At 38.9% G+C, this 26,982-nt stretch overlaps 1 protein-coding gene and 1 pseudogene across 2 annotated transcripts in view; one reads left to right on the top strand and one right to left on the bottom strand.

Annotated features, from left to right (window-relative positions):
- Positions 1-26,982, bottom strand: part of LOC308631406 (E3 ubiquitin-protein ligase RNF213-like) — a gene marked incomplete at both ends in the record, with an annotated part of 277,493 nt that overhangs the window by 155,273 nt on the left and 95,238 nt on the right.
- LOC308632019 (PHD finger protein 12-like) lies at positions 9,569-12,479 on the top strand (annotated as a pseudogene). The gene has a single exon. The product of its transcript is annotated as a PHD finger protein 12-like (transcript).

Raw genomic sequence — 26,982 nt, 5'->3', positions numbered from 1 at the left:
GAGCTGAAGGGGACCCCGGGCGAACAGTCTGCCCCTCTACGAACACAGCGAGCCCAGATTGGGCTGCATTCTAGTTCTGGTTCGCCTGCTTCTCGTGACTCAGCACTAATGATCCCGCTGAAATAACTAGTCGGCCCACCTGAACTCACAGAGGTAAAAGCCAACTGAGCACGATAGTCAGACCCAGGGTATCTCTCTGCTGACAACAGAGGTCCCTTGCACCAGCTACCAGGGGAGTTGCTACCTGAGGGCAAACAAATACGCTGGGGGTCCTCAGCCGCAAGCCCTACAAACTTAGGGTCTGAGGGAGGCAAACAGAAAGAGTGTGCCCAGGCATCCATGGAAACAGGGCTCCCAGGAGCAGCAGACCCGGCGTGTAGCCAGTATTGTGGCAAGCTTCACAGGTGAGCGGGGCCTGGCTTGAGGAACCACAAGAGAAGGCCCTAGGCACTCAGGATTGGAGACCCGCACAGTCTGGGAAGAAGAGCTGAGGAACAGTGATTGGTTCCCACCCATCAAGAAGAGAAGCCTAGCCCAGTTCCCACATACTGGAAGAGAAGTTAACTGAGCTCTATGACTGCATTTATTATTATTATTATATATTTATTAATGATTATTATTGGTATTTTTTTAAATTTTATTTTCACTTTTTGTTGTTGATGTTGTTGCTATTCAACTTTCTTATTAATGATTTCAATCTTTTTTAATTCTTTTTATTCTATTATTATTACTATTATTTTTTTAAACTTTAATTTCCATTTGTTTATTATCATTATAATTTTTTTTGGTTTTAAATTTTTATTTTTTCGTTTTTTCTTTCTTTCTTTTCACTTTTTTTGTCTTTTCATTTCTTTTCAATTTTCTTATTCCCCCTTTCTTGAATTCTACCTGCCTACACTCACTCTCTTTCGTGACTTCTTCCCTTCCCCTCTAATACTTCTCCTCCCAAGCATCAAATAAATTTATAAGAGTAAACAGTAACTCAGCAGTCAAACAGAACAAGAAGTATCATGAGCATAAAAAAGCAAGGAAGAAAAGGAGTACAAACAATGAAGGACAGCCTAAATATTCAGGAGGACCTGGAGTCATCAGAAAAATGGCCATATAAAGAAATCAAGGAACACCTTAGACAGATGGAAAGGAACCTTAAAGATCACATTGAAAACGAATTACATAAACAGATAAAAGAAGAAGTTAAGCATCTTTATCAGGAGATAGAGATTATTAAAAAATCAAACAATAATTCTAGAAAAGAAGGAAATGATAAACCAAATTAAAAACTCAATCGAGAGTATCACTAACAGAGTGGAGCAAGTAGAATCCAGAATGTCAGATAATGAAGACAAAATATATCATCTTGAAAAGAGTCTAGCCAACTCAGATAGGCTGGTAAAAAATCACGAGAAAAACATCCAAGAGATTTGGGATAACTTAAAAAAACCAAACTTATGAGTCATCGGGATAGAGGAAGGCACAGAGATTCATGCCAAGGGAATGAGTAACTTGCTGAATGAAATAATTACAGAAAACTTTCCAGAAATAAAAAAGGAAACAGATATACAAATTGTAGATGCATACAGGACACCGAGCACACAAAATCACAGTAGACCAACGCCAAGACACATTGTTATGAAGATATCCAATATAAAGAACAAAGAGAAAATGTTAAAAGCTACAAGAGAAAAGAGGCAGATTACATTTAGGGGTAAACCAATAAGGTTAACAACGGATTTTTCATCACAGACGCTGAAAGCGAGAAGATCCTGGAACAACGTATTTCAAACACTGAAAGACAATGGATGCCAACCAAGAATTCTGTATCCAGCAAAATTAAGCTTCAGATACGACAACGAAATAAAAATCTTTCATGATAAACAAAAGCTAAAAGAATTTGTAGCCAGAATACCAGCATTGCAAAGCAACTTGAGCAAAACTCTACACGAGGAAGAAATGAAAAACAATAACCAAAACCATCAGCGGGAAGTGCCTCGGTAAAGACAGAGGATGGGGGGAAAGCTAATCATGGAGAAACAAACTAAATTAGAAAAAAAAGAGATAAATAAACATGGCAGGAAGTACAAACCATATATCAATAGTAACTCTGAATGTTAATGGCTTAAACTCTCCAATAAAGCGACATAGGCTGGTAACATGGATTAAAAAAACAAATCCAACAATATGCTGCCTCCAGGAGACACATCTGATTGGAAAAGACATACACAGACTCAAGGTAAAAGGTTGGGAAAAAATATACCATGCACACGGTCCTCGTAAGCAAGCAGGGGTGGCCATTCTCATATCGAATAAAATTGACTTCAAGTCTAAGTTAATCAAAAGGGATAAGGAAGAACATTATATACTGTTAAAAGGAACCATTCACCAACAAGACATAACAATTATCAATATTTATGCACCAAATAATGGCACTGCGACGTTCATAAAACAAACTCTCCTCAAGTTCAAGAATCAAATCGACCACAACACAATAATCATGGGTGACTTCAACACACCTCTCTCACCATTGGACAGATGCTGCAAACAAAAGTTGAATAAAGAAACTATTGACCACAATATCACAATCAATAACCTAGACTTAACTGACATATATAGAATATATCAACCATCATCAAGAGGATATACTTTTTCTCAGCAGCACATGGAACCTTCTCAAAAATAGATTATATATTATGCCATAGGGCAGCCCTCAGTAAATATAAAGGGGTAGAGATAATACCATGCACTTTATCAGATCACAATGGAATGAAACTGGAAATCAATGATAAAAGAAGGAAGGAAAAATCCTACATCACATGGACAATGAACAATACGTTACTGAATGATCAATGGGTTACAGAAGACATAAAGGAGGAAATTAAAAAATTCTTAGAGATAAATGAAAATACAGACACAACATATCGGAATCTATGGGACACAATGAAAGCAGTTTTAAGAGGGAAATTCATCGCCTGGAGGTCATTCCTCAAAAAAAGGAAAAACCAACAAATAAATGAGCTCACACCTTAAAAGAGCACACTACAGGGATACTGCCACATCGATGTTCATAGCAGCACAATTCACAATTGCTAGACTGTGGAATCAACCCAGATGCCCTTCAATAGATGAATGGATAAAAATATGTGGCATTTATACACCATGGAGTATTACGTAGCACTAAAAAATGACAAAATCACGGAATTTGCAGGGAAATGGATGGGACTAGAGCAGATTATGCTTAGTGAAGCTAGCCAATCCCTAAAAAACAAATACCAAATGTCTTCTTTGATATAATGAGAGCAACTAAGAACAGAACAGGGAGGAAGAGCAGGAAGAAAAGATTAACATTAAACAGAGACATGAGGTGGGAGGGAAAGGGAGAAAAAAAGGGAAATCACATGGACATGGAGGGAGACCCTCATTGTTATACAAAATTACATATAAGAGGTTGTGAGGGGAATGGGATAACAAACATGGAGGGAAATGAATTACAGTAGATGGGGTAGAGAGAGAAGATGGGAGGGGAGGGGAGGGCGGATAGTAGAGGATAGGAAAGGTAGCAGAATACAACAGTCACTAATATGGCAGTATGTAAAAATGTGATGTGTAACCGATGTGATTCTGCAATATGTATTTGGGGTAAAAATGGGAGTTCATAACCCACTTGATTCTAATGTATGAAATATGATATGTCAAGAGCTTTGTAATGTTGTGAACAACCAATAAAAAAAATATAAGGTTCACCAATAATAACTAAACACCTGAGTTATTCATGAGTCAAAGTAGATGTAGAACTGCAATTACAGATTATGGAAATGTTAAGTACAATTTTAAAAAACTACATATTAAAAACCAATAAAATTTAAATCAGAAAAGTGAAAAAAGTGTAAATGGTTTTGATGTAATTATATTGTAATAATTAATAATGTAGGTAAGTAAAGATAACCATGATCAAAGAATATTTTTTGCAAAGGTCATTGGAATATTTTTAGCACATTTTGTAGAGGGATGTCTGGGTATATAAGTAAAAGATGAAAGTGTTTTAATAAGAAAAGTTACCAGTGGGTTTCCTGTGTAGACTCTACAAAAATTTAACAACATTCTCAATATTTGCTTAGTACAATGAGTACAATATTTAGTAGTGGACAGATTATCAGTTTAGCCTGTGAGTATCAATTATTAGCAGAAAAAGTAAAACAATTATTTTATAAAATGCATCATGCACAAAAATTGAAACATGTAGAGGGACATGTATTATTTTGCTTTCAGTGATAGAGGTGTTTTAATATTTAAAATGCTTTCATTTAAAAAAAATATTTTCTTTTCTGTGTTAGTTGGAAAACTTCAGTTTTGACAAAATACAATGGTGACCCTTCTTTCAAAAAGTCTATTTCATTCTATCTTTAATAGAAAATTTCTTGCAATTTAATTAACCTCAAGTATCTAGAGGGATAACTTCAAAAATTATAAAAACACTATGAATCACAGTTGGCTAATTACAGTAATTTTCAATAATTTTTCTTCTTTAATATACTCTATGCAGAACAAAGATTTGACTTTCAGACATTGAGATGTGTTAATTAATTTAAATTTATTTAATTCCCATTTTAGAAAATTTATTTCTGATGATCCATCAATAAATTTATAAATGATTTATAAATAATCATTTATAAATAAATTTAGAATTAATTTATAAATAATAATAATAATAAATTTGTAAATAATCATTTTTTATTCCTGTTTTAGTGTTTTGCACAATTATATTCTCAAGAACTTTTTATACTCTATGTTTTATTCTGTTGATCTCCTTTCTGCTTTTATGAGATCCCCTTTTTATCCTCTCTTTTTACCTCCCAAATGAGAGAGAAAACATTTGATATTTGATTTCCTGAGTCCCTTAGTATAATGTTCTTCAGTTTCATCCATTTACCAGAAAATAACATAATTTCATTCTTCTTTCTGGCTGATTAAAACTCCTTTGTGAATAGACACCACATTTTCTTTATTCATGTTTATTGATGGGCACCTGAACTGCTTTCATAGTTCAACTATTGTGAATTGTCTTGCTATAAACATTGGTATGTATATATCATTGTAGTATGTTGCTTTTAGTTCTTTTGTATAAATATGTAAGGAGTGAGATAGCTAGGTTTTATGTTTGTATCATATGTGGTCTTTTGAGGAATCTCGATCCTGCTTTCCAAATTAGTCCTACTAATTTACAGTCTACCAAGAGTGTGCCTTTTCCTACATATCCTAGACAGCATTTATTATTATTTCTGTTCTGGATTGACATTCTAATTGGAGTGAGGTAAACTCTCAGTATAATTTTGATTTGCATTTCCCAGTTTGCTAGGAATGTTGAACATTTTTTCATATATTTTCTAGCCACTTGTATTTCTTTCTCTCTTTTCTTTTTCTTTCTTTCTTGATAAATATCCATATAGTTAATTTGGCTGTTTATTTATTAGGTTATTTGTTTTTCTGGTGTTAAGATTTTGAGTCCTTTATATATTCTCCACATAAATATCCCATCAGAGGAGGAGTTGCCAAAGATTTTCTCCCATTTTGTATATTCTCTGAACATTCTTGTTTCTTTTGCTGTGAAACAGATTTTTAATTAGATGCCATCCCACTTATTGATTCTTGGTTTTATTTCTTGAACTTTAGAAGTCTTGTTAAGGAATTCAATACTTGTATGCACTAATATATTGGAGAATTGACTCTTAAGTTGTGAGATTTTTGTTTTTGTTTTTGTTCCTAGCAATTAGAGTGTTAACTCCTAGATCTTTGATTCACTTTGAATTGACTTTTGTGTAAGGTGAAATATTGGGATCTAGTTTCCTTCTCCTATGGGTTTTCCCAGCACAATTTGTTAAAAAGGATCTCTTTTCACCCAGTTATTATTTTTGGCATCTTTGTCAAGGATCAGATGACTGTATCTACGTGGATTTATCTCTCTGTTTTCTATTCCATTTCATGACTCTTTTCATGCCAATACCATGTTGTCTTTGTATAGTATAATATAGCATAATAAAGTATAATTTCAGATCAGTTATTGTGATGTCCTAAGCATTACTCTTACTGCTTAGAATTGCTTTGGCTATTCTAGTTCTTTTATTTTGCCATATGAAATTTAAGATTGGTTTTTATGCTTCTGTGAAGAATAGCTGTGGAATTTTGATGGGGATTATGATAAGTCTGTATATAGCTTTTGGGAACATGCCATTTTGACAATATTAATTCTGCCAATCCAGGAACATGGGAAGTATTGCCATATTCTAAGGTCTCCTTCAATTTGTTTTCTTCAGTGATAATATTCACTGCACAGTTCTTTCACCTTCTTTGTTAGATTTATTCCAAGGATTTTAGTTTTTTGAGTCTGTTGTGAATGGAATTGTTTCCCTGAATTCTTTCTCAGCAGAATCATTATTGGAGTATAGAAAAGCTATTGATTTTTCTATGTTAATCTTGTATACTGAAACTTTTCTGAGTTTATTTATAAGATGACAGATAAATCCACCTAGATACAGTATTCTGGTGGTGTTTGTTGAGTCTTTGAAGTATAGTATTATGTAATAAACAAACAGAAATAACTTGACTACTGCTTTTCCTATTGGTCTTCCTTTAATTTCCTTCTCTTGCCTGATTGCTCTGCTAGAGTTTCAAGAACAATATTGAATAAGAAAGGTGAGAGTGGACATACTTGTCTTGTTCTTGATTTTAGAGAAAAAGTTTTCCGTTTTTCTCCACTCACTATGATGATAGATTTTCGTTTGTCATATATAGACTTTATGATATTGAGGGGAGTTTACATTGTATACATCAAAATATCAGTAGCAATAGTAGAATTTTAATCCATTATTCCACATATAAAATGAAGTAATGTAATGATTAATGAACAAATAGAGTTGATTATTGGAAATTTTATTATTAAATTGATACATTATGAAAGTTTGCCCACGGCTTTTCTAGCACAATCTTATAGGAGAAGAGTCAGATCATGAACAATTATCTTTCACCTAAAACATTTTTTCTAATTAGGGTTTAACCTAGCAATCTCTAATAAAAGTGTAAAATTTAGAAATATTGAATGCTTTAGATCTCGGCCTAAATGTAAAATTGGCAAATATATAAAATTAATCATGGAAATTTTAAGGTCAGGCAACAGCAGCAACAAAAAGGAGGCAAATCTAAAGAGGCTGCTGAATGAGGCTTTATTGAGATTCCACTCCCAGGTGGAACTCTATCAGAGCGAAAAGGAAGAGGGTTTGAGGAGAAACCGCATAGGGGCTCTACTGGACTGGAATTTTATGGGGCTTACAACAGGAAGGGAAGGGATCGAGACAGGAAAAGGGGTTTTTGGAGTTCCTTGTCCCACTGAAGTTGGTTGGGGGAACTGGCTGAGATCCAGAATTGGCCAGGAGACCCTGATGATTGACAGGCAGTTCCCTTGGTACCTGACTGATGTTTCTTTTGCACTTGGGGGCTGCTTGGTACTTTGTACCTAAGTCACCAACACCCTTTCAGAAATAATTCTCCAAGTTTCCATATATTCTGAAGGAAATTATAATTTATCTAAGGTCTCATATTTCATTAACAGAAAATCACTTTAGATTCAATTTCTATTAAAGGTTTGAATGTGATAACTAAAAATGGCAAAGGAATTTACCCTACCATAGTCAATGGTGACCATCCTGTATAAATATCATTCAGATGGCTTTCCAATTTTTAATGGTATTTTTAGAAATATTTTGTAGTGTATGTAAATGATTTCAGATATTTGCATAAGAACATCAATGTTACCTATTTTATATTACTTATTAATAATACTGTTTATTTTTTATAATTTATAATATATAATATAAAATGTTTTATAATTGTTTATATGTTTATGTTTAGTATAAGTGTGTTCTTATTCAAAAACCACACCTCTGTTTATTTCAGAACCTCAGTAATTTGTGCCTCCACCAAAGAGAAAAACGTGAATATTTTTATTCACCTCTGCTACATGTATTCCTATTGGGAACAAGTTATTTGTTATATTATTTAAAACTTTATTGTTAGAAAAGTCCCAATCCTAAAATAATTTTAAATACTCAACAATAAAGTTTAGGTTTTCATTGGATTTTTACAAAATGTGATTCAACTACCTGGCCTTGAAAATATGGCTAGAGTTGTTTTTCTGATGCCTAAACAAACTATTGTGATGCCCTCTGCTCCAGTGCATCCGTGAGTCACCCTGGATGCTTTGATTAACACACACTGCAACAATTTATTTCTGGCAGTGAGCCGAATAGAATACATTAAGTCCACATCTTGCATTCTGAACTGCTTTCTGTGTACTTTGAATTGTAATTCAAGGCATTGAGATCAGGCTCTAAATTGCTGGATATTTTAGCCCCTAGTTTTCTGTTAAATTTTTAGTCCCCTTTGTTCTGTCATGGTGGAAATTTCCCTGAGATAAGGTGACTCCATGTGTGTGATTTGGGTGTTAGAAAGATGACAGTATGCATCTTTCTCCCTTTCTCAGAGAAATCATGAAAATATGCCTTCCCATATATTAAGCAGGACTCGAGAGCATGCCAGTGCTGTTGCACGCTCCAGTGAAACTCTCATTCCCAAGGGAAAATATAGGAAAAGGAACTAGATATAATTTTCTTCCAGTTTTTATATGTTTGCTTGCCTAATGAGTAGAGAGGTAAAACTAAGCACCCAAATATATTCACTCCATGCTCCAAATCCCTTAAGAGTGTTAATCTCCTTTCATAGTTAAACATTTACTATTTACTTGTCTTCAAATAAACAGAGACTACAGAAAGCAGTGGGTAGTGAGTTTAGTAAAGAACGCTGGTACTTTGCAAAAGAAGAGAGATTAATACTGTTCTTGCTGAAATATGTATGTGATATACCCAGAAAAATCCACAAATGGATCATGAGGGACGCACAGCTGACACAGAATATGAAAATTTCTTTACTTAAATATCTTACTCTTGAAAACAACCCAAGGGCGAGCCGCGATCCCGGGGCGCCTGCGCGGGTGGCTTTGCGGGTGCTCGCCGTAAGTTTGTGCCAAGTGTGCGGCAGCCGGGAAGCAGACGGCGGCGGTGGCCAGAGGCGGAGCCCGGGGACCACCCCCCAATACCCTCCCCCAAGTCACCTCACGTACCACAACCTCACCTAACCTCTCAGCCCCGCCCCCATCCCCCCAACCCCGGGATGGCAGCGCCCGCCAGCCTTCCTGGCCGGACCAGCGGTCGCCAGCGCCGGCTTTAGCCTGTGGGACTAGGCCCCGCCGAGGCCTGACCTCCGGAGCCAGGACCCACTGTGCCGTCAGCCGCTGGGCCGGGACTGAGGGGCCGCTCCCCCCTCACGGCCCGTGAGGAGGACGCTGCCCTCCCAGGAACAGGGGGCCTAGGGGTGGGGGTGGGGGAGCCTGGGCGAGGAAGTCGGACCCGTGTTGGGAAAAAAGAAGGGGAACCGGGGTCAGGAGCTCCCCCCTTCCCCCAAATCCCCCCTCCCCCCGGGGTTGGGGGGGCCGGAGCAGAGAGCGCCCAGCCCGGGAGTTGGATGAATGTGGGAGAAAATGGAGACCAAGAGGATCATGTACGACTTGGATACGTCGGGAGGGCTGATGGAGCAAATCCAAGCTCTGCTGGCTCCCCCCAAGTCGGACGAGGCAGAAAAGCGTATTCAGAAGCCGGAGAAGGAGCCCCGAAGAAGCGGCAGGGCCACCAACCACGACAGCTGCGGTAGCTGCAAGGAAGGTGGAGATCTCCTGTGCTGTGACCACTGCCCGGCTGCCTTCCACCTCCAGTGCTGAAAGGAGAGCAGAAAAAGGAGCTGGGCCTTGTCAATGGACTGGTGGACAAAACTGGCAAACGGACTACATCACCCAACAGTGACACTGACTTGTTGGACAGATCAGCTAGCAAAACTGAACTCAAGGCCCATGCCAGGATTCTGGAAAGGAGAGCCAGCCGGCCTGGCAACCCCACATCCAACATCAGCACAGAGACTCCCACCTCTGAGCAGAACGACGTTGATGAGGACATCATTGATGTGGACCAGGAGCCAGTAGCAGCAGAGCCTGACTATGTGCAGCCCCAGCTGAGGAGGCCTTTTGAGCTGCTTATTGCTGCCGCCATGGAGCGGAACCCCACCCAGTTGCCCAATGAACTGACTTGTACCACTGCACTACCAGGTTCTAGCAAGAGATGAAAGAAGGAAACCACAGGGAAAAATGTAAAGAAGACACAGCATGAGTTAGATCACAATGGTCTTGTTCCCTTACCGGTCAAAGTCTGCTTCACGTGTAACAGGAGCTGCCGTGTGGCCCCTCTCATCCAGTGTGACTATTGCCCCCTCCTGTTTCATATGGACTGCCTCGAGCCACCGCTCACTGCCATGCCCCTGGGCAGATGGATGTGTCCGAATCACATCGAACATGTGGTGCTGAACCAGAAGAATATGACAATGAGCAATCAGTGCCAGGTGTTTGATTGTTTCCAGGACACCATTTCACAGCATGTCCTCAAAGTGGACTTCCTGAACCGAATCCATAAGAAGCACCCTCCTAACCGCCATGTGCTACAGTCAGTCAAAAGAAGAAGCCTGAAGGTTCCCGATGCTATAAAATCTCAGTACCAGTTTCCACGCCCTCTCATTGCACCTGCGGCCATTCGGGATGGGGAACTGATCTGCAATGGGATTCCTGAGGAATCACAGATGCACCTTTTGAACTCTGAGCACTTAGCCACCCAAGCAGAACAGCAAGAGTGACTCTGTAGTGTTGTTGCGCTCCAGTGCAGCATATTGAAACATTTATCTGCTAAGCAGATGCCTTCGCATTGGGACTCTGAACAGACAGAGAAGGCTGATATTAAGCCTGTTATTGTGACTGACAGCTCAATCACCACATCCCTGCAAACTGCTGACAAGGCACCTACACCTTCCCACTACCCCTTGTCCTGCCCCTCAGGGATTAGCACCCAGAATTCCCTGAGCTGCTCTTCACCCCACCAGCCCCCAGCCCTAGAGGACATCAGCTGCAGTTCTTGTGTGGAAAAATCTAAGAAAGCCCCTTGTGGGACTACCAACGGGCCAGTGAACACAGAGGTGAAAGCCAATGGCCCCCACCTCTACAGCAGCCCCACTGATTCCACGGACCCCCGGCGACTTCCAGGTGCCAACACCCCCCTACCTGGCCTTTTACATTGGCAAGGCTGGCCTTGGCCCCTCATGCCACCAGTGGCTGGGGGGGCTTCAGAATCACACCGTTGGCATCATTGTGAAGTCAGAGAATGCCACTGGCCCCAGCTCTTGCCCCCAGAGGAGTTTGGTTTCTGTCCCAAGCCTGCCCCCTTCCATTCCCAGCTCTTGTGCCAGCATCGAGAACACCAGCACTTTGCAAAGAAAGACTGTCCAATCACAGATAGGACCTATGTTGACAGATTCAAGGCCACTGGGCTCACCTCCAAATGCCACCCGGGTGCTCACTCCCCCGCAAGCAGCAGGAGACAGTATCTTGGCCACAGGAGCCAACCAACGATTCTGCTCACCAGTGCCATCATCAGATGGCAAGGTTAGCCCCGGCACGTTATCCATAGGAAGCGCTTTAACCGTACCCTCTTTCCCAGCCAACTCTACTGCCATGGTGGACCTCACCAACTCACTTCGAGCATTTATGGATGTCAATGGAGAAATCAAGATAAATATGCTGGACGAGAAGCTGATCAAGTTTCTGGCCTTGCAGAGAATACATCAGCTTTTCCCCTCCCGGGTCCAGGCTTCACCGGGCAGTGTTGGGACACATCTGCTGACTTCCGGAGGGCACCACACAGAAGTGCAAAGAAAGGAAGTACAGGCCCGAGCTGTGTTCTACCCCCTCTTAGGGTTAGGAGGAGCTGTGAACTTGTGCTATCGAACCCTCTACATCGGGACAGGAGCTGACATGGATGTGTGCCTTACAAACTATGGTCACTGTAACTATGTGTCCGGGAAACATGCCTGCATATTCTACGATGAGAATACCAAACATTATGAGCTGTTAAACTACAGTGAGCATGGGACAACAGTGGACAATGTGCTGTATTCATGTGACTTCTCTGAGAAGACCCGCCAACCCCCCACCCCCCAAGCAGTATTGTTGCCAAAGTGCAGAGTGTCATCAGGATGAAGAGCCAAGTGAAGAGGCAGCCATGATGAGTTCCCAGGCCCAGGGGCCACCACGGAGACCCTGCAATTGCAAAGCCAGCAGCTCAAGCTTGATTGGAGGCAATGGGGCCGGCTGGGAGGGCACGGCCTTACTGCACCATGGCAGCTACATCAAGCTGGGCTGCCTGCAGTTTGTCTTCAGCATCACTGAGTTTGCGACCAAACAGCCCAAAGGTGATGCCAGCCTGCTGCAGGATGGGTTCTTGGCTGAGAAGTTGTCTCTCAAGCCCCACCAGGGCCCTGTGCTGCGCTCCAACTCCGTTCCCTAGGGCTGGTGACTACCCTGCCACCAGCCTATATACCCACCCAAGACTCCTGCAATGCAAAAATGTACACAAACCAAGCCCAGGAGTTTTCTATACTCTACCAGAAACCCTTCAACTACAATCTTTGCATGAAATGAAGAAAAGCTTTTGACTTTTTTAAAAATCCTTTTTCTTTTCTCAAGTTCTAGGGGGCATTTGCACATATATTTGTACTCAACATTTCATGGGAAAGTAGCAGACCCGAGCTGAGGAACAGCATGGGCAGGGAGGGGAAGATCCATGGTCTGGACACTTCCTCCAATACAAACCCTTCCCCCACTTCCTGCTCCCTCCCCCTCGCTGGCCATTGTAAAATAATCAGAAATTTGTTCTATTTTGTGGCAGTGACAATAGTTTTATATTAAAAGAAAAAAATACAGTTTTCATACAGCAAAATCTATACAATATCATTGTTTTATTTAATATAAAGATCGCTACCCACCCTCTTTCCATGGTTCCCACCCCCCAAGTTATTTTCCCTTTCTGCAGCGGTTGCACTACAGGTAGCTACTGTGTATTATGGACAAATGAAAAATGAATTCTTTTTCTGGCTGTCCATCTATTTTATTTCAAATAAGGAAAAAGTGTATTTGGATTTTGTGTAAATACATCTAGTGATGACATTTTTTCAATGTTTTTAAAAACTGTGTACAGTACTACATGTGGTAGAGCGTTTTCTCAAATTGTCTATTTAGCAAAAATGCTCTTGTCATAAACCTGTTTTGTCTCCTTTTTTTTGTTCTCTTGCCACTTCTCTCCTTTTCCTCCCACCCCTGGCTCCCTCCTCTCCTCCCACCCCCACAACTAGTACCAATGTGCATAGTAATTGTAATGTTTTAGACTTTACAGAAACTTTACTGTATTCTGTATGTAAAAAAAACAAAAAATATTTCAAAAAAAAAAGAAAACAACCCAAAATGCAGAATCCTGAATTACTCCAAATAGAAATCTAAAAATATGTAAATATATTTTCCTAAATAAAAGGAATTTTAGTTCAATTCAAAATTACTCTGGGCAGCATTAGATAAATTATAATTCAATATTATAATATTATATTATTAAAAAGATGTTTATTATGAAAAAATCAAATATAATAAAATCAATATAATCAAGCATCTAGATTGAATGTCTAAGTTTGCAAGTTATGCAATGCTCATAAAACTAATTAAGTGATACTCAAGTTGCAGTAAAATAAATGTAAGATAAAAATTCAGAATATAGGCCATTTTACAAAACAAAAATTTCTACTTTCTTACATAAGAAGTGAAAAGGAAAATATACGTAGATTTAATGAAACTAATCTCAAAACTTGATTTTTCTATATGTGGCATAAAAGAAATATTTTAAAATAATGTAAGACCATCAGGGACATGTGGATACTGACTTGAAATTTGTTTATAATTCTGCAGTTTTTATTGTTTTATGCATGGAATTGGAATTGCAGTTAAGTTTTGTTAAAGTGCCACTATTTTGTACTGAAATTATTATGGATGAAATGCTATGCTATTTGAAATGTACCTCAAAAATAATTTGAAAGGACTGGAAAATATGGTTAAATAATATTGGCTATAAGTTGATAATTGCCCAGGCGAGTCCATTATACTATTCTCTATATTTATGAATACAATTGAATTTTTGGTGATAAAAAGATAAAAGAGTGTTTTGAAGCTAATTCTTATGAAACCAGCATTTCCATTAGGCTTCATATTCAAATTTTACTCCACTCTCCTTCTTATACATAATGTTAGATAACTGACCTGGTGTGTCAATTAGCTTTCCACTGTTTCAGCATATGCTTGTGATAAATCAAAAAAAAAAAAAAAAAAGGAAGGTACACAGATATGGAGGCTTCAGCCTATGGTTATTGGATCATTGGTTTGGAACCCGGGTCAAGATAGCATATCATGATGGGGAGTGCATGGCTGAGGAAGCTGCTCACCTCATAGTGGCTAGAAGCAGAAAGAGGAAGCAGATGGGTTCTCCTTCACAACATAAAGCACAGTGACCTAACTTTCTTCCACTAAGCACCACTTCTTAAAAGTTCCACCATCTCTCAATAGCAGCACAGTATTGCAAATAACCTTTAACACATAGGCCTTCAGGTATACTTATCCAAAATGTAGCATGACATATGAGCCTGAATTAAGAGTATTGATAAAGATAACCTTAGCTAATAAGGAGTTTGAGGTGTATTTAAAAAATAATGTAACTTTGTATAGTTGAATATACAGGGATGTTCAGGAATATATCATATATAATAGATATATAATAGATAAGAGCATAGATCAGGTTTTGTTATAATAAATATGGAGTAATTTAGGTGATTAAGAAACAAGGATCTGAAGTCTTCTTTGCTAATTTTCTGCATTTATAAAATCTACTAAAGTTCCTGAACTTCAAATACCTCACCATAAAAAATGGTAGTAGGAGTACTTGCTTCAAAGGAATATTGTGAATATTTAACAATTCATGATAGCATTTAATCATAGGAAATATGTATCAACAAATAATACCTACATGTTCTAAGTATGTTATTAACATGAAATAATTAGTTTAATAATCACAAAACCACCCTTTGAGATAAGAATTTTATTATCAGGTTTTAAACATGAGGAAACAAAGGCACAATATTACATAAATTGTTCAATATAATCCATCCAATGAGTAGCTGAGTTGGGATACACTTTTCTGCTTGTCTCTAGAATCTGTGATCTTTAACCAAGTATATGGAATGCAGAAAATTGTCAAATACTAATTGGTTAATAAAAGTTTTAAAAATTGTGGTTGTAGCTCAGTGGTAAAGTGTTTGCCTAGCATGAGTGTGGAACTGTGTTCGATCTTCAGCATCACATAAAAATAAATAAATCTATAAAATTTAAAAATAAATAAATTAAGTAAAGCTATTTATTTCTACAACCAAAAAATGAAGAATAGTAGCCCTTGTTGCCTTTAGTGGTAGAATCTGCATCGAAGAACTGAATTTTAATACTATATACATAAAACTTATCCTCTTCTAAAATTATTATATTTTAAATTTGAAAAACAAAGATTAAAGAAAGTTTTTCATAGTAATTTATAATTTTCCTTTAGCAATGGAAAAAATTGGTTTAAAAGAACTTATAATATCACAATCACTGAACTTAATATTTTCCTTAGAACAACATCTATAAAGCAACAGAATGTAGGAAATCTCGAATAAAGAAGAAAAGTGAACTTTCCTTAGTGTTTTCAAGAAGGGATGAGAAATTATCAATAAATATGCATCTATTATACTGAAAACATTAACGCATAATATTATACCAAGCTCTCATTACAATCTTGAGAAAGGTATTATTATCTCATTTTCCTATATGAAAAGAAGAAATCAGGGTTTACAGAAATTAATTAATTTGCTTAAAATCACAAACCAATAAATTACAGAGCATATTTCAAGTGCCCAACCTCAGAGGCAGTTTCTCACAAAGTCTTTAGGCCAGCAGAGCTCCATGTTTGTGGAGTGTTTACCCTGTCCCTTACTTCTGGAAACTCCTCTACCACTTCCAAGGTTGTGAACTCCTGAAGATTTTCCATTCCAGATATGTACTCACAGATTTTCTAACTCATCTCCTCTAATTGTGTCTTACTTGGGGCAAAGGTAATGTCAAGGCATTGTTCTGGATGAGAGTGGGAAGACTTTCATATAGCATATATTTGCATACACATTGGATTCATTTTCCTATTTTCCATTTGAAATACTGAATTTCTGACACTAACACATACCCTACTAGACTCTGACTACTAACCCTAATATGATGGAGAAAAATAACCCTAAAGGATAGAAATACAGGCAGTTAATAGGAGGCATGGTGAATACTTGGATTTGCCTTTTGCTTTATCAAGGGTATGTGTTATAAATATAGTCAACTTTTCATTGTAATAATTCTCCATGAGTTTTTAAAGTTAACACGTATGTAAATTCCTGTCTCCCTTTCTCTGTAGCCTATTCAGCACATGTATTTTTAAATGCACATATATAATCCTACCTGGTATCACACGTATATTCTTGTGAGGTGGGTGACTTGGCAGATACAAATTGTGAGAAGAGATCACTCCTCCTAAACGGTGTTGGAACTGAAAATTCAATCTATGGGTGAGCTTCCTACTTGAACAACATGATACATAAATCCATGTTCAGTAAAATGAATATTTTTGGATTTGTGGATGACATATATTTCATGATGAATTTTGATTGGCATATATATTGCTACTTTTAATGTCTCTCTCTGTGTGTGTGTGTGTGTGTGTGTGTGTGTGTGTGTGTATATATATATATATACTCTCCAGATTTTTCAAAATATGAAATATATGTGTCTTATTATACACTCCCTAAATTCATTCATATTCATGTATGTGGATTTATAATCAAATTTTCACAAGATTATTCTCAGAAATATTCATCCACCTGAAATACATATTTGTTTCCTAGTACTGACAACTAACTTCAGTGAATGGTGCATACAAATCCTAATATTTCTACAGTAACTGACCCAGTTTAACATCAATGCAAGTAGATTCCTATGGGACATGATGTGTATTTTGACGTTCATTTTTATTCAACACTGGTAAATTACTATTTCTTCAGTTTATGCACATCATAGGATATATATTTCATACACAAGTTAGCAAATTTATAGGCATTTGTTTCACTTTCAATCACTTTCTGCTTCAGAACACATGTATTCCTCCATGTTTCTTGTCTGGTCTTTTCATGAGACTTCTTTCCAAACACATTATTTTTGATTTCCATAATAAATTTTGAAGCAAAACTCACACACCCTTCATGATAAACCATAACCCTAATATTACCATTAGATGTATACCTGGTTGGAATGAATGATTGTATATCAATATAAGATTTCTTATATATTTTCAGATATCAATTCAATCCATTATTTAAAGTGGAACCAGTTATATTATTTATTCACAGTATGGTCTATTCATGCATTATCTCTATATTCATAGACACAGGATACACCTCTTTGTACCCCCAATACTAATTTATACGTCTTCAAAATATTGCTCCCAGAAATGGTGAAGAAATACTCATGTCACCTGATCTACATATACATTTTATCACAGTGATATTCTGGACACAAAATGCCAAGGTCGCACTTATGATTGTACCAAAGCCTAATTGGAAAGTGAGCATGGATTACTAAAAACATCATTGTCCAGGTTGCCTAATGCTCTCAAATGTCAATCCTATTGGTGACTACACATTTGTTTCTTCCTAAGATGATATATTCAACCTCAACCCTGTTGAAAATGTCTAATCCTCTCACTCACTTTATACTTTGCCTGATTTCCTCATGTCTCTATTGATATCTGCTTTCCTACATATTTTCCCAAGTTCATCATTCTGACTGCCTCTTTACATGTGCTGACATTTACATTCACTCTAACCGAAGCCCTATTGCTAAAGAACTTTTGTTCCAAATCCTATACTCACTCTTCTTCCTAAACCTACAGACTATCATCCTAATCCTACTGACTATCCCTTTTTGACTGGATGTTCTCTTCTACATTCAATCATCCAAGGTACAAGGTCCTATGCCATTGTATATATCAATTTATCTGAGACATCTGTGCAGAACGTAATTCAAAGCTAAGTATCCAAATCAAGGGCCAAATGCCCTTCTGGGCTTCAAATCTTATATTTCTGTTTGCATACATATATTTCACCTCTATATTCTTATAAATATCACAGGTTCCCAATACCATTATTCATCCAGCACAATGATTCCTAACGCAAATCTAACATGATATTAACCCTAACCGTACACTGTTCCCTCAAACTAACTTTACAGAAGAGCAGGGACAGAGTTGGTGTTACAATACAGGAATGTAGGGGATCTTCCACCTGCTGAGATCCTAAAAGGTCCATGCAGAAATGATCCCTGGAGAAGATGTAGGCAGCTATGAAGGACCTGAGAGAGAGCAGAAGTCATCTTCCATGGCAAACAACCTGGTCAGGATGAAGGGTTGTGTCTGAATCAGCCTCTCTCTTCTTAATGTAGAGAAGATGGACCAAACCAGGCCTGTGTGGAGAGCTGTTCCCAGGTGCCTATGGTTGATATACCATTCTACCTTGTGAAAGTGTCAGAGGAAGTAGGGGCAGCCTCCATCTTATGGGACCCTTGGAAGCAACTGTTAGGACAAAGTGGTTGCCAAGGCAGTGACCTCATTCAGTTCCTGAAGAAAGTGACCTCACCTCACTTCCTTGGTGATGGAACTCTCTGAACTTGGGATCCAGGAATCCAGGCACCCAGAGCCAGCCCCATTCCCAGTCCCAGTGGGCTCCCTTGTTTGGATTTACCAAGGACAGAGTCAGTCTTTCTTGGTACCTACTGATGTGAGGATGGCCAAATACCAGGAAAGCTCTGAAGAGGGGCCTTTCCTGAGAAAACATGTAGTGGCTCACCACTTGCTCCTGACAACTTCACAGAGTTGGCCAAGGAGATCAGATCTGAGACAGGACAGGACATTTTGGGGGAACATAGTATGGCCCACCAGTCAGAGGACATGCAGGATAGTCACAGACCTACTTGGGGGAAGGAGGTGCCTTTGTGGGTGTGGGTGTGGGTTTGTGGTTTTGTCTCATGTTCTGAGAATAGGTAGGAAAGGCGGTTTGTTTGGTTTGGAGTGGACTGTTTCTAGTAAGTCATTTGAAAAGGTGAGTGTTTCTATGTCTGTGTATCCCACTGTGTCCCTGGTTGTAGACATTAGAAAAGAGAATGCATCAATGGATATGTCCTGTCTAGTAGAAAACTTCCCAGCATTCATCCCACCCAATTTATGAATGGACTGCGGCTTGCCTTATGGATGGGCAACACCTACTATCTTCCTAAGTTCCTGTTTTCTTCCTGAATTCTGGCCACTCTTCAGAATAGGCTCATGGTTTTGTGTCCAAGATATGTACCACCTCCCAGCTCTGTGACATGGCCATGTACTGGATAGCTGAAGGGAATGTTGAGCATCTCAGAAAACTCAGATATCAGTGTGACCAGTAAAGTCTCAGTGGAAAAACCCTGTTTTGGGCCTTTTGCTTACCTATTGTTCTGTTGCCCTGAATGTCAGAAAGGTCTTTGCCTCAAGCCACCCCTTTGTGAAGCCTGAATAAAACAGTTTACAAAGGGAAATGAATGGGCATCACCTATGGCTCTTTGCTTAACTGCTTTGGAAAGGGATGTGTCTGAATCAGCCTCTTGGCCCTGTGTGAGGCTGTGGCTTAGATTCTCAGTACCTGATGGATCTAAAGAAAGATCCCATGTGTGCATCCAAAGCCAAAATCGCCAAAAGAGCAGTCATTGTGGATGAAGTCTCTCGCCTTCCTCTGTTAGGTTCCTGACCTCCATCAAGTGAGAATAGGGATCCTTTGGGTCAAATGAGTTCTTCAAAGCCCTGCAGAGGCTAGCCCAAAGGTGCTTGGGTTTTCTCATGACTCCAGTTCACATAAAGAATCTAAACCCCACAGTCAGTAGGCCTCAAATTGGAGAAGCGGTGTAGTATTAACAGCAGGCCTGTTTGATCACTCCTGGTTCACAGGAAGGGTGTCCAGTCCACCCTGACTTTAGGCAAATGAGGGGCAAGGGAGCTTATTTTGGACACTGTCTTGGGATGTGCCCCTCATGGAAAACTCTAGTCAGAGGTTATGATGAGTGTCTATATGGAAGAAGATGAGGGCCATGTGGGAGTGTTTTGGTTTTAATTGTGGTCATTTTGAAAGGGTAAAGTTTCTAAACTGCAAAGCATGGGTTAAATTCCTGAGGCAGTTAAGACAAGGCCCTACTGGCCATTTAGTTGATTTATGGCATGGGATCCTGTGTAACTCCTCACATAAGCATTCAAGACCCTGTGCTGCTTGTCACATAGACATTCAGGGCCCAAACCAATCAGTTTAAATGTAACCCCCTCCTTAGGAAAGACCTATCACTCCAGCCAGCCCTGTTCCTGCCAATGAATATACTAAACAAGTCTAAGAATTGTTGTTTGATTTTTCCGCGGTGTAAGGTAATTTGTTAAAGGAGACTGTGATGTATGCAGAGCCCCTGCCCTCTCCAAAAAGTGTACTTAAGCATTGTTCAACCCCTGCTCTGGCCTTGGGCTGCTCTCCCTTCCTGAGTGAGCCTGGAGCCTCAGCACGCTGAATAGAATCCTCAATAAAAATTCCCTTCTTCCAATTTTATGAGTGTTCACTTGGTGGTCTCTTCCTCAGACGTTTCACTGGTCCCTTACAATTTGTGTGGCGGTTTGAAGAGATGACTGGGTCAACCTGGGCTTGAACTCTGGTGTGATTCCCCTTAGAGACTGAGTTCTGGAACTGAACTCAGAGAAGTATTTCCATGAATTGTGTTGGGATTTTAGGAGGCCACGGATGAGAGTCGCCCTTGGAAATTGAGATCTAGGCCCAGGGTGGCTTTCCACAGAGCACTGGGAATCTCAGCCAGGATATCACATGATTTTATTCTGAAAGACTTGGCAGCCATAGTTGAGAGTCAAAACACACATGGACCTCACATTGTAGACCTCAATGGGCCTGGCTTCATGTGACCTTTTGGCCACTCTTTGGGAAGCCTTGCTTGTGAGAGTGTAAGGGTCCCATGAAGCGTCGGAGAAAGAGACCATACAAGAGACTGGCTTCATGAAATTGGCAGGAGGGAGTTTATTGAACCAGCATGCTGGGGCTCAAGGCTCACTCAGGAATGGAGAGCAGCCCAGAGCCCAGAGCAGTGGTCAAGCAGAGCTTAAGTACACTTTTTGGGGAGGGTGGGGGGCTTTGCATACATCAGAACAAATCATCACGAGGCATGGGAAAATTGAACAACAGCTCTGAGACATGATTAGTACATTCATTGGCAGGAACAGGCTGGACAGGGGTGATTGGTCACTTCTAAGCGGGGTACACATTCAAACTGATTGGTTTTAGGGCCTAAAGGACTACATGACATACTACACAGAATCCCAGGTTATTAGACAACCAATGGAAACAGTGGAAATATTTACTGGGCAGTTCAGGTATTGTCCTAACAGCTACAGGGATTACAGGTTTTGGGGGTTACAGAGGAATTTTAACAATACCTAGTCTTTCACTTTTTAACCCAGGCCTTGCAGTTTAGAAACCTTACAGTGCCCGGTCTTTTACACTTTAACTCAGGCTTTGCAGTTTAGAATCAGCTTAGAAATTTTACCTTTACATTCCCCACTCCTTTTTCTGACTACTTTTAATCTTAAAAGTAATGAATCATAATTATTGAAGGGTATTACATTACATGAGTTGTTTTGTGTTCCCTGGAATCATTTTCAGCATGACCTCCATTTTAGATTTCCCTCGATATTAGACCCCGATTTATCTAACTACACTGACCACCTAACTTTAAATCTGGCTTTATTCCCCCTCTAATTTGGGAAATCCTTACTGCTGTGAGGAAGGGGGACGAAGAGAATCTTTCTGGTTTCTTCAGGCTGAAAAGGGATGGCATGGGGCAAGCAGTTTGGAGTCCCCCCTTTAATAATTGGGTCTATTGAGCAGTCCATGATAAAAGTCCAATTGAGAAGTAAAAGGCTGGAGGGCCATTCGAGTAATAGGTGGTCTATAAGAGAAACAAGAATTCATTAGTACTGGAACCATATTGATGTAGCAATATATGCCACAGCACAGGAATATGCCAATGAGTATAATGACCAAGACAAAGACTAACAATGTTTTTCACCAGGAAGTACCAATTACCAGGAGCTAAGATACTATTTTCATGACAAATTTGCTGAGGACATGGCTTCCTTCTGAGCATGTAAATCTTTAAGGATATTTGTCACATTGTCAGAAATGTCAGGGATGTAAACACAACTAACATTTAGGTTTACCCAGATGTTCTTTCCTTTAAGATATAGTCTAATAATTTAATGTCATCAGATCTGCAAAATCCTTTTACTAGTATGACCTCTGTGTCTAATAGAGAAATCTTTAATTCTGTTACTTAGGGCTGGATAACCATATTAGCAAACATTAAGCCTACCTGCGTTGGTTAGAAATAAAGGCCTTAACCTTAAGCTAAAACTATTCTGGCAGTTCCTTTTGATAGTTGTCAGGCATTCCTGTCTGAGAATCTCTTTTGTAGCCTCTAGTTTACTTATTTATGGAAGTTACATTTAACTATTGTTATCATTTAAAATGCTCAGGAACAACTGTGTTTTGGCTTTGGCTGTCTTTGCTAAGTGCTTAAGATGAAGCAAGTCAAACTGACTTTTGTTTCTATCTATTGTTAACAGCTGAGTTTCTCTGGGAGTCCTCGAGGAACTTACAGCAGCTTCTCAGTTCTGCTAGTGCCATTTGCGCTAGGATGGGTCCAGGCCTTGCTTGACCATATGGCTTCCCTCAGAAGCATCAGGGATGTCTCCCTTTTCTGATGACCCTCCTCTTCACAGCAAATGCACTGACTGGCTTCCTGTCCTCCACTGGTCTCATTAATCTCCCTGCTCAGGAGGTTATGTGGCCTAGAGTTGCAGAGCCCTTTGGAGAAGTCCCCTATTCCCTGACTCAGACTGACTCAGAGGGCAAGAGCCAAATTTTTAATTTTAAAATTTAATCTTAAACATCTAGCAAATAAGTTAACAGCCTTATATTAAGGGTACTGGGCTTTAGTACCTATCTCTCTATCCTGTAGGTGATGACTTATTATAACTTATTATCTTAAATTAACCCAGGTCTTGAGCTCTTAAAGTAGAACCTCTGCAAAACATTAACAGGCAATCTTTAAACCATCTATAGGCAAACTACAAAACAAAACTAACTAGGGTAAAAACATATTTAGTTTATGTAATCGCTACCTAGAATTTTGGCAGAGTAAATCCCCTGTTTGATATCCTGGAAATCGTGACAAAAACCAACTTTTAGACACAACCTTAAATGTACTGAAATCTGGCCTACTTCTTTTATAGTCTCTTTCACATGCAGTGAGATGGGACATAGAGCCTTATCTCAAGTAAGGCGGGGTTATTATAAATCTTAAATACTATAGTTCTGAAGCTGATCTTTGCTTTTTTAGACATCATTTTATAAAACCTACATAAATTATTGCTCAAGTTTACATGAATATTAGCTAACACAATGTAATATCACATCTAAAACATGAATTAAGGGAAGGCTGGAAGCTTTTAACCTCTTGTAGGAAAGTAGCAAAATATTTTTTGTGTTTTACAATAAAACTTTCACCCAGATTAGGCTCTCATTGACTTAAAAATACATTTAAATTGTATCTCAATGTAGAAAGTAACATAAAATTTTACATATCTTATTGATAACATGTTCAGTTACAGAACACAAATGATATAAATAAATCTCCAACATGTTTTTCTTTTTAAGCCTAAAATTACCATACAACTTTATAACACCAGCTTGATATAATGTTCTTTTGAAGCTTTTACCTTACAGACTTGTATACCTGGAAGATATTAACACATTAATACCATCATAATTACATTGATGATTTTATGCTAACCAACTTTGGCTTTTAAAGAAATGACTAAGGGGGAGATGGCAGGGTTTAGATAAATGGCAGGCAACCCGTCTATTGGCAAGTTCTTCCAGATATCATCACCAGCACCTGAAGAAGATCAGAGCGAATAAAAACAGAATGAAGATAAAAATTAGAGTAAAGATCAATTTCTGGCAGAAGTTCCATGTTGGAGGGCTGACAGAAAAGAGGCAAAGGGCCATGAGGAAGCTTAACAGGACATAAAGACTCATGAATCCAGGATGGTAGATTAAGAAGTTCTCTGAACTTGTTGTCTCCCGATGTCTGATGTCCATTGCATTCCATCGTGCCTGGTAGTGAGCTTCAGCACTGAGTGAACTGTTCTCTTGAAGATGTTGGGGGTCCATCAGTCATCAGAGGCTGATAGTGCCTAAGCAGAAGCTGGTTGGAAGTTTGATTTGAGACTTTCTGCAATTGGATTTGAAGGAACTTCATTATGCAGAGCAAGAGAGCACAAGAAAAGTATTGAAAAATAACAGTTGTTGTTTAACCATAGTTGTGTAATTTTTTTTCTTAAGATTACTTACTCAAAAACTTATACACATAACCAATATACATAAACCTCCTTTATCTCTTACTTAAACCCTCTTGATTACTTAGTCACATAGACTCTCCTATGTAGAAACACAATTTTCCCTCTATTAAATCCATATCTAGAACCTTTTAGTTTCTCTTTTTTATCTATTAACCTCCTTTTGTTCACATTTTGAAACAATACTTGTAAACTTTTAAATTTAAGCAGAGTTAACATTTTATTAGGGCCTTTTTGAACACCTAGAGAAACTTATAAGCTTAATTTTAAAGACATCTTTACTTTTATTTGTTTATCCAATCTAAATTGAACCATTTGATTCACGTGAATTAAAGATATTTGGATCCATTTTTAATTTTTCATGAGTGCTCTAAATCTGTCAATTGTCATATCACTGCATGATACATGGACATACACACATACAGACATACCAACGTACAACACATAACAAAAGTGTAACACAACACAATAGCAAAGGCTTTGTGGCTTTCTCAGGTGAAATCTCATTGCAATGTTTAAGAACTCTGCAGTTGATCAAAAATAGAACTGATCAGAAAACATTAACTTGTCTGTAGGATCAAAATCATGAGCTGAAAAAAAATACAGAATCTAAGAAAAAGCAAGAGTCCTAAAAAAGATGACTGGCCAGTAGTTAGTAAATACCATACAATTTACTTCCTGGTTTGGTCTAGTTGGAGTTCAGGTAAAAAGACACTTTTACTCTTTTTTTTTTCCCTTGGGCCTGAGCTCCAAGCTGCTTCTGTTTGCATATCAGCTTAAGCCCTGGCTAAGGTCTGGAAGGACTAGGGAAAAACTGCTATTTTGAGCAGACACTTTAGGCCTAAGGCATTTTAACCTTAAGTTATAATTTCCAGGTTTGGATGTTGAAAATTATGATACAAATTTAAGATGCAATTTTCAAAATTTCATCTTTTTACACCAGAAAAACTTGTTCACATAAAACTGGAAATAGGATCTCTACCATCAGAAGAAATTTCTTTAGGATCATTAAGCCACTTTTTTTGTTCTGAAGTTTCTAATGTAGCATTAAGTTATATTAAATCACCTGAAAAATTTTAAAAAGAACCACACACTACCATGTGTATCTAAAATTAAGCTTTGAAAAATTTCAAGACTGTTGCTATTTAATTATCTAATGTCATTTTAATAAGCAAGACCAACATTTCAATTTAACACTTTTTTTATCTTAAGTATTTAAGTTTTCTAGCATGAACTATCTGAAATCAAGCTAAACAATTGCTTAAACCCAACTTTTGACTGCAATATAGTGCAATGTTTTAGAAACCGATTCAGATACCAGATTGTTACAATAAAAAAATCATTTTTTAGACACACATTTAACCTAGATTATCTCTAAAAAACAATCGGACAACCAGATAAGAAAATATTTCTCCAGGTTTTGAACTTTCATTAAATTATGACTCTTATCAGTGGCACCATAGATTTCCCCATGAGTGGACCAGATGTTTTCACGTAGGGGCAACTATAGGTGTAAAATCAAGGGTCTCAGTGTGACTGGCTTTACTGTATTCAGTGTCCCTTCTTTTTAAGTAAACAGAGGTGGAGTAATCCTTAAAGTTCAGGTAAGAGATAAGGGAGTTGCCCAAAGCAAAATGGCTCTGGCAGCTGCTGGGAGTCCCTTAGTCTTATCTTTCACCCACAGGATCAGCTCCTCCAGTTTGGTTTGACCTTAGGCACTAGGCATTTTTTTTCCTAAGTTTTCAGTTGTCAGCTCCCAAAAAGTTCATCCTCTGCTTGCAGTTGTTTTGAGTGCTAGGCTTCCCCAAGAAAGCAGAGTGGGGACTCCTTAAAAGTCTCCTTGGGAGTGTTAAAATTTGTGACTGGAAATTTGGTTCCCATCCCCCAAAGCCAATTAACACCAATTTAATAATGAAGACAGGGTTTCGAGCAGGCATTTCAATTGGCGCTCAAGCCGACTACAGGAAGAAAAGAAGACACTGCCTCCCTAGTCTCAGTATTTAGCCTTAGATGAAATTTACCACCCACTTTGGGCTGCATTCCCAAGCAACCCGACCCTGGGAAGACCCGTTCGCTTCTTTGGCCCTGGGATCTGGTGATCACTATGGCCGGGGAGGGCTGTAACATTCAGGGGGTTTGGGACCCGGTCCCTTCTACCCCCACAAGGGAGGGAGAGGGCCGTGTGCCCCCAAGCCGCTTTCCCCGCTAGACCGGCAGAGGGAGGGGGGGCAGTCCCCCGCTGACTCCACCTCTGACCCTGCCCGCCCTGCTGTAGTGGAAATGCGCCTGGTGGCTGCCAGTTGCCGGCAGAGGAGGGGGAGGGGCGGTCCCCCACCGACCTTACCCCCACCCCTGCCCGCCTGTT

This window comes from Spermophilus citellus (genome assembly GCF_964194105.1).
Source record: "Spermophilus citellus genome assembly, chromosome: 12".
Taxonomy (NCBI): Eukaryota; Metazoa; Chordata; class Mammalia; order Rodentia; family Sciuridae; genus Spermophilus; species Spermophilus citellus.
This window is presented reverse-complemented; position numbering and strand designations above follow the sequence as displayed.